The sequence below is a fragment of the Phasianus colchicus genome, chromosome 3 (assembly GCF_987193195.1).
Source record: "Phasianus colchicus chromosome 3, bPhaCol1.hap1.1, whole genome shotgun sequence".
NCBI classification, from domain to species: Eukaryota; Metazoa; Chordata; class Aves; order Galliformes; family Phasianidae; genus Phasianus; species Phasianus colchicus.
The window spans coordinates 4681207-4693496 of record NC_143438.1 but is presented as its reverse complement, the minus strand read 5'-3'; positions in this window follow the sequence as shown (position 1 = coordinate 4693496).

Sequence of the window (12290 nt, the reverse complement as noted above, 5' to 3'; positions counted from 1 at the left end):
TAGCTGTCAATATACATTGTGAAAATCCTGTGGTTTGATTGGCTGCTCCCTGTCATAAACCAGCAATATGATGTCTCCAACTTCTGTATTCCTCTGCTGACAGCTGAAGGTGCCAAATCTTTTGTGTTATATATAAAAGACACTATTATCAAATGCTCATAATTTGGCCAAAGTTTAGCCGAGCAGGATTAAATTTCCTTGTGTCTGCCTTTAGGCAAATGTCCTTTTTAATTTCTTCTAAAACCATTTCTGAGGAAGGAATAAGGGAAAACTATATTAACCACACAAGGTCTCTTCACAGCCCTCTCTTCATGTCTAGCTGTATTTCCACAGACTCAAAGGCAAAAAAGAATTCAGCCTAAACTGCCAGGCACTGAAAACCTGGGCCTTATATAGTTCAACAGCCTAGGAAAAGAGATGTTATACACTCTGTTCTTTTCCTAAGCACTCTTATTCTTCTAACTCCAGATCATACATCTGTAAACAGGTCTAAGACTCAATTCTACTCTAGATCAAATGACTTTACACATCATTCTTCCTGGCATGTCAGCATTATCAACATGGTTACATTAGGTGTCATATACCTGGAAATTAGATATGCCTGGAAATTAGATATGCAGGATCAAGGTCTTCATCACCAAAATGCTCAAAGGACTAAGTTTTGTGTTGTTTTTTTTTTTTTAAACAAATATCAAAAAGACAGTCCTCCTAGAAACAAGGTGTCTCAGACTAAAGGTTTACTATGTCCTCTCAGATGCAGTAGCTCAATATAATTAGTATCAAAAAACAGGAAAATACCAATGCCTCACTTTGGGAGCAAGAAGTATCTTAGTGTTCAGCAGTTGAGGTATATGCCACTGGTTTGGTCCATCCTGGTCTGGATTGCTATTTTAATTAAAATGCATACTAAAACTAATGATTATGACTATCAATCAGGGCTGTCAGGTAGAATCTTTTGTGTAAATTACAAAGGTATTTCCATCTTTACACCATTCGCTCAGAGAAGGATAGGGATATGGTTAGGCATGCCAGTGAATACAAGCTAATCTAATCTGTGGTGGAAGAACACACCAGAGAGAACAAAACTACAAGTCATAACCCTAGCATTGCCTACACAGTAGGCACAAATTTAGGGAAAGTGTGCAAAATTTTCCTAACCTTTTTCTTTAAGGAAATTATAGCAGTGACATTTTTAATTAAGCCTTTGCCAGGAGATAAGCAGCCAATATTAACTCTTCCAGCTTTGCCTTCTTAGAAGCAAGTTTGTCCCTTGCACACATCAGTGTATCTTTGTGAACTGAGTAGAAATGAAAGAAGAATTTGACTCTATGAAATCTATTTTTTTTCTAAAAAGAAAAAGACTGTCAGATTACAAATGCAAACTCCTTTAAGTTAATTTTTTGTTCACTGTATTTCTTTCCTGTTCACTTTCCCTTTTTTCCCCTCTGTCTCGCAAGCAGAAAGAATGGAGTTCTTTAACCAAATAAATGTAAATATATAAATGGTAGTGATTTTTTAAAAGTATGTTTTTCAGTTCATCTAACAAAGACATATCTGTCTGCTCGAATGATTCCTTGCTGAATATGAATGAGAAGCCCTTTAATGAGGTACGGTAATTAAGCTCTGGCAAGCCCCCCTAGGCCCCCATCAGCAGCTTCCCAGGCAAGCAGCCATTGAATCAGATGATTGACAAACCAGACGCTGGACATGTACTGTAGCTGATGAGGAACAATGGGCTGTGGGGCCACAGTATCTGACGTACCCTGCCATTTCAGCCCGATCAAAGGGCTGGGCTTCTAGTGTGACTGTCTTGTTGTTCTCGTGAGCCCAAGCAGCGTGCTTTACCTGCTAGGCCCTCCTCATGCCAATTCCTTGTCCTTCAAGGGCCTCACATCACGTCCAGCCTCAGCCAGTGCATCCTGGATCTAGGCCTTGCCCGTCCCGCGTTTAGCTGTGCAGGAGCGTGTTCGTTCCTCAGGCACTCAAGGGTTGCAGCACTTGGCTCATAAATCTTTTTAATTGTTAAAAGTCTTTAACTATCGAATAGGATTCATTATCCATTGTGTTTGCCAAAATGCTATTTAATAAGTTGCTTGTTTTATTAACTCTGACAGGAAAGAAAACAGGGTTCTTTATCTCCAGCTGTTGGAGACAGATATGGGATTTCTATGAGCAGTTTCACTTAACGCATTGCAAAATGAGTGTGTTTAACGGGTTTGGGGTGACTGGTTTGCAGTTGAATCACACATCCTTCCCTTCTGTACTGCAACCTAAATTGTACCTATGGCTAAACTATGTTTGTCCTAACAGCCCTTGCATGGCCAGTTGATCACATAGCCTTCCCTCTGTCTTGCATCCTAAACTTTAGCTACAGCTAAACCACACTTGGCCTAGCAGCCTTTGCATATCTCAGAAACCAGGTGAGAAAGATCATTTAAAAAAACAACAACCAGAAAAAGCAAAACTGGATTCCACTAACCCGCAACACTTACTGTATGATTACTCAGCAGCTGAGAAGGGTGCATCTTTGCATCTTTGTTTTAACTGATTGTCACCATATGGACTAGCATTGTGAGGGACTCCGTGATTTCCAGGCCAAGAGGCTAATTCCCTTCCTGTTTTTCATCAGCTCAATAGCATACGCATATGCATCAGAGCGTCCTCATGTCCTTTGGAAATGCAGGTAATAATGGCCTGCCTTTAGGCTTTGTAGATAAAAAAACAAATTATTTGAAACATATGCTGCCAAACTGCATTATGAAAACATATATGGGAAAGAGAAATGTACCTAGGTCACTCTGAAAGTAATGTATCCTATTTATTTCTATGGAAACTACCAACAGACACAATAATACTGTGTGATAGAGCAAATTCTCCAACTACAAAATACCATTTTTCACCAAAGTCACCAACATTAACCATGCATTTTCGCCATCAATGAAAAAGAGCCTGCATGCTGTGTTCATAAAAATCTGCATGGCTGTCCAGAATATGGCTTGTTTTTCACATTGTTCTCATCACTGCTGAAATGCAGCACCCACCATCTCACTGTGTTCACATTCCCTGTTTGGTCTCCAATAAATATACAGCAAATGTCGATGAATGTTAATGGGAGCCATTTCTTTTCACACAGGAATTTAATTCCACACCTTTGCTTCATATGCACTTCCACGTCAGATGCCATTTTGTCAGGCTGTCCCTCTGCTGTCATCTGTCGTGCAGCAATAAAATTCAATGGAATATTTGCTGGAAGGTTTAACTTCTACTGCCATACCACCAACACCCACCCCTGATGTTGTGGATCAACATAATAAAATAAGAGGCATTACTTTCAGAGCAGACTTTTTACTTTTCATAGAAGGAATGGAAGAGAATGAAGAATTTAATCATTTCCTGTCGTCTAAATAACAGAAAAAATATGTGCAAATATGTATATATTCAAAAATTATCTGAATAAGCTGTAACTTCCATTTGTCAAAACTGGCAATCTCATTTTATTAAAATTGAAATCTCACCACTCTTCCCTCCTTTCTGGACTTTTTTTTCTTTGAAAAGCAGAGATAAATCTCAGTAGTACAATTAAAACACTAGCTAAATATTACTTTGTTGGGCTTAACGATAGATTGCAATGTGTGCATAATGACCCAGTTCTAGTAATATCATCTGATTTAGTAAGGAAATCAGCATCTGCCATATGTTCACCAATAAGGTCTTAGAAATTCTTCTTCTTGTTCTTGATGTCTCAGCCAACTGCTAGCAAGGATGCTGTTTTGTCCTGAAACCGTCTTGTTTTTTGAGCACTAAGCACATTAAAACATGTGTCTCATTTTATCACATAACCTCTAGGAATGAGCAGGGGGTGAATTAACAACCTACCACCTGCCTGCCCTGAGTACCTTTATGCATGAAGTGTTTGAGTCGCAGGCCCATGTGAAAACTGACATTGACTTAACAGCCCCAGAAAGGTGCATGCTGTGGCGTTGGGGATATCTTAAAAGACACAAATGAATATTACATTTACCTGAATATAACAGCACTCAATTGGAAAGATTATTTAGCTCTAACAATAAACCGTAGAGCGACATAAAAATCCAAAGCAAGAAAAAAATGAAAATAGGGGAAAAAGGAAGACTGTGTTGTTCCATTTAGCTATGTATTTGCTACACTCACTATGTATTTGCTACTTTGGAGACTCGTGAACTGCAGTGAATTAATGAGAACTATATCTTTACTGTGTATGATACTGAATACATACAGTGATTAAACATTTGCTGTGCACCTCTATTGTGGATAACAGAAGCTTCATATAGTTCACTGTTTTACAATTGGGTAATTTTGCATGTAATTTTTGCAATATATATTTAACAAATATATATTATTATGCTATGCTTCCAATGACTTTCTTGATCTCTTATTTCCTAGATTCACAGAGCCAAAATACCTTCAATGATAAGCTAGTATAACTCCCTTGATGTGGGTAGAGTTGCAGTAGAGTTGCAGTAACTTACTCCAACAAGTGGGTCCAATATACATGTAAACCTATTTTTGTATGTGGAGCATTTCACCACAGTTTATAGATCTGAACCTTTATCCTAAACTGTTTAAGCTAACTTTTGTTTTAAATGGAGCAAAGTTCTTTTACAATATGAATAGTTTGCTTGTTTCTAGTTGTAGTTGTGATATAGGACATAAAGTACTGTGTAGTAATAAAATTTTGCATTTTACCTTTTTTTTACCATCATCCTTCTTTAAAGACAAGAGGAAGAGAGATCTAGAGGTACCTAGACCATAGTGAAAGTATCTTTCATCCGAACTTTTCATTGTTTTTCTTTTTTCTTGTTTGGAATTGCAGTACCCACTTCAGTACTACCAGAAAGCAAAAAGCGCACAGTCATTATTATAATGCTTTCTCAATCAAAGTAATCATATGATATGTTTAGGCAATTTTCCACAGATATCTCTAATGCACTGTTGACAGCTAAAGATTCTGGTTAGATTGAAATAAAACTATCTGCTACAAACACTTCTTGTTGGTGTCTACAGAATGTTGTATCTTAAGACTGGGTTGCCAATGACTGCAGATGCACCCTGTGCACACCTTACCTTTTAGACTTCTTCCTGCAAAGCTATCGTTAATAACCAATGGAGACAGCATACATCAGGAGACTTTTGTCTATTTGTACAGTCTTTAACCTCTTACAGTGGATTAAATGCATCCACTTAGTATGATATAGCCAATTTTTTTCTCTTGAGAACACATTTTCAACATGTATTCTTAATTTTTTTTCTTAATTCCACAAGTCTCTTAAAACTGCATTTATTTATTGATATTAAAAAATGCAAAATGATTAATTTCTGTATGTTTTGTATAAGAAGGAAAGAAAATACTGGTCTGAACTGTAATAAATAAATGCTGAACTGTAACACAGTACATAGGGGTATGGTTTTTAAAAAAGAGTTAAAAGATGTTAATAATAATAGAATGTGTGGGTTTTTTATATTCTTTAAGGAGATATAGGGCGAAATCATTTGAGACTTACAGAAGTATGCATACCACATACTTCTTCATGCTTTGATCCCTCAACAACCTGCTGAGCAACAAGCCGTACAGAGCCATTTTTGCAAAGTTGTGTCTGAGCTCATGAGACCTTCAAAGTGAAATAACTCGAAGCCACTGATATAAAACTTAGAGCAAATGTTTTAGTTCTGGGAGTTGCTTAACTTATGTAGCCTAATAAAACTGGTAGCAGGCATTCTCCTTGCCCTTAAGGTATATGTTGTGTTTTGACTGCAGTGTAGAATGGATAGCCATGCTAGCTTTAAACTGGCTAGACATGACATTTAGACATGACATTGCTAGGAGACTAATGAGAAATCAACATGGGCCTGCTGAGTGAGTCTTTATCTACCTTCTGAGATAGCTTTTACAGACTATGCAGGTGTGGCACGGCAGGGCTGGTATTTGCACAGTGATTCTTTCAATGGTAGGAGCTGATTATGGCAGGAACAGGGATGGACAGTTCAGAAGGAAGTGGTGGCCATTAGGACAACGGGAGCAGAAGAAACGTGCTGGGAGCCCCTGGGGAAACTGTTGTCTCTGGTTCCCTTCTGCTGAATTGGTACACTGGATAGTCCCCATGAGAAAAGGTTGAAAGAGAATGATCTGGTTCTGCAGCTCCAGAATCAGTGGGCTTTTTTGTACTACTTCATTCTCTAGATTTATCCCCAACTCAACCACACACTCTGTTCTTTCTTGTGGCCATGCAACTGCCCAGAATATATTTTCCCATCATTTTCAGAGTGATCCATAGCTAGAGAACTACTTCAGGCTATATTTTACGCTGAAGTTATTAGCAGAAAATAGCTGTTTTCCCCTGTTGCCAATTTCTTCAGGACTTTCACTTCTTGTATGGCCTGAGTAAAGCCATACCTTGTCACTGCACTATGTGCCTATCAACTAACCCCGGCCAGAACTGATGGGAAACTTCTAAATACGTCAATAAATGGTTGTCTGCAATAGCCCAGATAATAACACTCCTCTTCCAGTCTCCTAATTTCATGGTTTCTCAACGATGGAATACTTCAAAAATGATTTTCTTGTGTGTCAAGTCACTTCCATTAAATAGATTTTTAAAAAAAGAACATTTGAAAAGTTGGTAATTGCTTTTTTATTTTATAGTGACAGCTTTTATTTTATTTTCCTCTGGCAGTAAAGTATTATTAAAAGCTGTTTGATTTGTTTTTTTTTTTTTTCTTACACTTCTTAAAATATCAGCAAATGGTCATTAAGTGGCTTGTTTTCTGCTGAAACAACATTTTTCTGCTGAAACAAACATCTCACCAAACTCCAAAGAAAACCCTGAAGGTGGATGTGCTTTTTTAAAATTTATTCAGTACTGAGCAACAGTTTTTGTTTGATTTTGGAGTCCTGACTGGTGTCGGAGAGTAGGTCCTCATTTTGAAACCTTGAAATCCTTCGCACAGACAGCTGTTTTAGCTAATCTAAATTGATAGACAAATGTAAATTCCTCGTGGGATCTTGGCAGAGCCTTGACAGGAGTAACTGGATAATCAGATTGCATGTAGAGAGAACTCTCAGCACAAGTCTCTTCACACCAAACTGCTGTTCTAAGGTATGTGCTCTGAAAACTTTGAAAGGAGATGCACATTTTCTGCTTATTTGCTCAAGTGGAGCTTTGCAGTACGGTTTGCGGTAATTAAGAGTGTTGTATAAAAGGTGAGAGTATATATAGTAAAGAATTTGATAGGAGAACTGTTTTGTGTAGAAAATTAGCCCAACTTTCTTAGCAAACAATTCAGGACTAATAAATTTTGTGTCCCTCTGCCCTGAGTTTCTCTGCTAATTGTAGTATCTCTGATGTTTTACAAATTCCGTATCCAGCTCTACAGGAGTTGTTTCTCTCTCTCCCTCTCTCTCAGTTTTTTACTTCTAAGTCAGTAAACTATGATGTATGTGTCTGTCCCTGAATAACGTTATTATATGATGCTGCTGGAGCTCTGAATAGCTTGGCTGTGGACTGCTGAACCCTTTGAATGTAATTGTTTTAACACCATGAAATGAAGTAACGCATAAAATTGATAATAAACGGATATCTCTCTGCCTCTGCATGCAAATGAGCACTTAGCACCAGGGCACAGATGCCACCATTGTTTTCCCCCTGAAAATGACAAAGTAAGTGAAAATATCTACCAAGAGCTTCGAAAGTACGGTAGCTGTAGTGTCATTATATTTTAGAATTTCTCAGAGTAGGGAAAGCAAACTCCCCTGCCAACATTTAGAAAGGAGCTCAATGATGTCTGCCTGTAGTATACTGGAACATACAGAGATTTTGTCATGTTTTTGGGTTTGTTGTTGTTGTTGTTGTTCTTATTTTTTAGAGATAGAGAATACAGTTATTAGAAATTCTTTCATGTTTTCCATTTTGCAATCTCACTTTTGTTTTGCAAACAAAGGCTGTATTTTTTTATCTCGACGTCTTTTCTCCTACTCTACCTCCTCTAAAAGTACAACTAGACTCAATGTGTAAAACCTGTTAATCTGCACTGCATGTGAAACAGGCATATTTTGAATACCTTGGGTCTTACTGCAGCTATTGGTTTAACATTCTGTTGTTTTCTAATTTATACTTTTAGTTAATAAATATATCCAGAAACTAAAATGATTACTTTGTTTTAGAAATGTTTCTCAGGCTTGTCTTGTTTTTCCCCCTGCTTTAAACAAAGGGCAGAAATTCATGAAAGGGCTGTATTATTTTATAGATTAATTCTTCCATTTTCAAAGGTCAGCTGTATTCCTGTTCATTTCACAAAGAGTTATTACCTAGAGACAGAAGGTTTAAATGAACTGAATCAATTAACTTGTCACATTTTTTACCTTTGTTCCTAGGTTAACAGTATGAAGTTCCTCATTAAGTTACTTAAACGTGTTTGCAAAACCCTACATACCAATAGATCATATTCATATTTGAAACCATTGTGATTTTCACAGAAGTTTCCTAAGGGAGCAAAATTAACTACCTCAATGACAAAAATATCACTCAGGTCAGTGTCCAAGGCCTGTTGAATTGCAGATATATGAAATTTCTTGGTGATGCCACATCTGAATGCCCGTTGCTTATTCATACAGAGGAGAGCTGCCATTTTCCTTTTCTGTTCTTCCTTTTTAAACGTTGCTCAGTTTGGTGTTCTAATACTCTGTAATTTTAAGTTGTCTGGTCATCGTTCACTCTGTCACCTCCTCCCCCAGCACTCCAGTAGCTCTCTTCCAGTTTGGAGCCTCTTATTTCATCTATAAGTTCTCTGTCAGCACAGACAGTACTTCTACCACTTGTGAGGTATGCAAGGAGGACTTTTTAAATATAGCTGATTTCAAAAGTCAAACAAATAAAATTTTAGTTTCTGTTAATTTAATTAAGAGTAAGCTGTTACTGAAAAGGCTAGTCCCTACCACTTATCCCCATCTGAATGTCCCAAATGTCCTGTGCTAGGTTGGCAGTTGAGAAGCAAGTCAGGTAAGGGTGTTGAACTGACAGAATACTTCTTTTCCTTTGACTTTTTCTTCTGAATTCATATAGAATCACCACTAAAAGTGTTCTCCAAGTACCTTCGCCTACTATCACAAATGGAACAATCTTACTCATTAACTCTTCTTAAGAGATATAGTGGGTGGTTGAAATCTCCCCCTTAACACTAAGGTCAGAATCTTGGAGTACTCTAGTTGATAGATACAAGAAGCTTTGTCCAGCTGTCCACCATAATGGTTTATGCTATATCCCACGTACCAGTAGTGCACTATTCTTTTTCTTTCACTATCAATCGACTTTGAACACCTCTCTTCGTTCATTTCTTCGTTGCTCTTACCACTGCTAAAACACATAACCCACAGCCTCACTGTGTCAGCACCCACTGTTTGATCTCCAGAAGTGTTCAGCAAGCATCAGTGACTGTCAAAGTCTGCAATTTTTTTCCACATGGACAAATTCAGTTCCATACCTCTGCTTCATATATATTTCCATGTCAGACCTCAATTTATCAAACTGCTCCTCTGCTGCTATCTGTCACCGGGCAACAAAATATAACAGAAAATTGACAGGAAAGTGCAATCTCTGCTACCATATCACCAATATCCACCTCTGACAGTGTGGGCCAGCATAATAAAATAGGATGCACTACTTTTGGAGCAGCTCTTATACACAATATTAAGTAATCAGATAATTCCCAAGTGTAAAATGGTATTTATTAAAAAAGTGTGTTTTTGAAGTCTTTAGTTGGAAGATTGCTATATGATTGTTCAATTACTTATTTTACTTTTGCCGTATCTTCATTGTGTACACACACATATATATATATATGTCATGTTAAATTAAACCTTCTAACATAGAATGAGAAATTTGTTATGTGAGAAATCTCTAGAGAATTGTAATTAGGGAATTAAAATTAGATTGGGTTCCCACACCCTTTCAATTCCAAAGGAAGAGAGACAGACTATTAATAAATCGTTTTCAGTGTAGAATGGTTAACATGAGGAAAAATTAGGATCCCATGAGAATAAATAAATAAATAAATAAAAGTAGTTTTAAGTGATAGTTCTTTAAATATCCCAAAGTTATACTAGAACTAGGGAGGAAAAAAAAAAGAAAATTGAAAAAAAAAGAAAAAGGAAAAAAAAAAGCCCTGCATCTCCCAATGAGAAGTTCAGACAATACACACAGTTGACAGACACTAAAGTCACTTTATGATACACTTAAGTAACATACAAATAACAAATCTCTGAACCATACAAATCTTTTATCATATAGTGTTCAGTGTGGTTATGAGTAAACTTTGTTGATTTATGTTGCAGCATAAAAATCATGAGATGCTTTATGCACAGCTTTGAAATAGAACTTAGTGAAATGTGATACTTTTTCTTTGAAATTCTATTGCTTGCTTGAACTTGACCCTCCTGTAAAACTAAGAAACATAAAGAAATCAACTGCAGTAAACTAGAGAACCATCTATACATATGTATAGATATATACATGGATATACATCGATATACATATATACATGTGTATATAAAGGTATACATGTATGTGTGTGTATATATATACATTTATATATTCTACTCCTTCTTCTGATCCCCAGAAAATATGATTGCTCGTTTAAGATGAAACTATTATCATCTAATAAGACAATTCAGACAGCTTCTCAAAAAACAGTCTAGGACTCTATCCAAAGGCTTGGTAAATCAGTAGGCTGTTTCTCTTCTTTCTCAGTAGCACAACTGTGGATCTGATGTAAGAATCTCTTTATGTTATTGTAATCACTCTCCATTTTAACTTAGAAATAGTATCATCACTTCTGATAAAATGAGAACTGAATAACTGTAAACTCAAATCACAACTGAAGGTACATTTAGCTCAAAACCAGAATTTGCCTGTATGTTGTTTTTCAAATATACACACTTTCAAACCCTTGTTTTCATAATGATATCAAATTGTTGACTGAATTAAACAGTATGTTTAGCAAAATTTAAGCACTAAAATACAACACAGCCACTAAAATTTGGTATTCCAGTTTTTCACAGATTATTTACCTAATACTGAATGTTTTGAGCTTTCACAGATTCACTTTTCCCTTTTTCTGAGCTGGGTGTATGTTTATAAGCTTCTTGGACATAGGTTCTCTATTCCTTTGAATATATACCATAATAAGCATGAGAAGCTTCCACTTCAATGAAATTATAAATTAAAATATCATCCTCAGCCCTTAGAGATTGTGAAAGTAACTTAATATTAAAGTGTTATGGTATCTGTCACTCTAGCTTTAAAAGAATCTAGGATTTGGATGAGTTGAGGTGGCTAAAAGTATTTTCAGGCATAAAAAAATCCAATGTTCAGAGATATAAATACATAGCTTGAAGGATTCAAAAGCAAAGGAGTATTATGAACTCTGCTGGCAATAACTAATATACTGCAAAAGCAAGTAGAAGGCTGAAAAATGACAATGTGCTTGCTTTTTATCCACTTTTCATACGTAACTTGAAAGCCTAATGAAATCTGTACATACTCATAAAGAGAAAAAGACTGAGACAATTAAAAAAAAAAAGTTAAGAATTAGAATAGTTCAAGGAGGAGTGACACATATTGTCTTTCCCATTCTTACATTCTGTATATGTATGTAGAATAATTGGAATACAAATAGTAACTGTCTCTTGTGCAGTTTTTGTCTCTCTTGTCTCTCTTGTCTGTTTAAGGCTTCATGCATTCACTGTATAAATTTTTTAAATCTGTGGACTTACAGAAAACTTGAATATAGTTTGGCAAATGGTAGAGAGGATTTTCAAAACAACTTGAAGATGTCCAAGCTTTCCTTAGAAAAGACTTTCGGACACTATTATTTTGCATTCATGCTACTTAGAAATATTTTCAGGATGGAAATGTGGGTCTCATCTACTTCATCAGTGATCTAGTAGTATCAGTTTAGATACTGACCATTTGTTAGCCAGAAAACACCATTTTTTCTCTTTTTTTACATTAGTGTCTAATAACTGCAGTGGCAGTGAAAGCGTGTTGTGTATTGTTGCCTTTACAAATTATCTTGGATTAATCCTGACTTAACTGAGGACAGGAAAATGAAGTTAGTTTTCCTAAGCTATGGCCATAAAAGAGAGATTTATATTGCAGAATGATTAATCAGCCAAAATAGTTTCTGAATGGTATATAGAATATACCTAGCTCTCTTTCTCTGTTGATTACACAAGATGACTGTGACAAATGGACTCAACC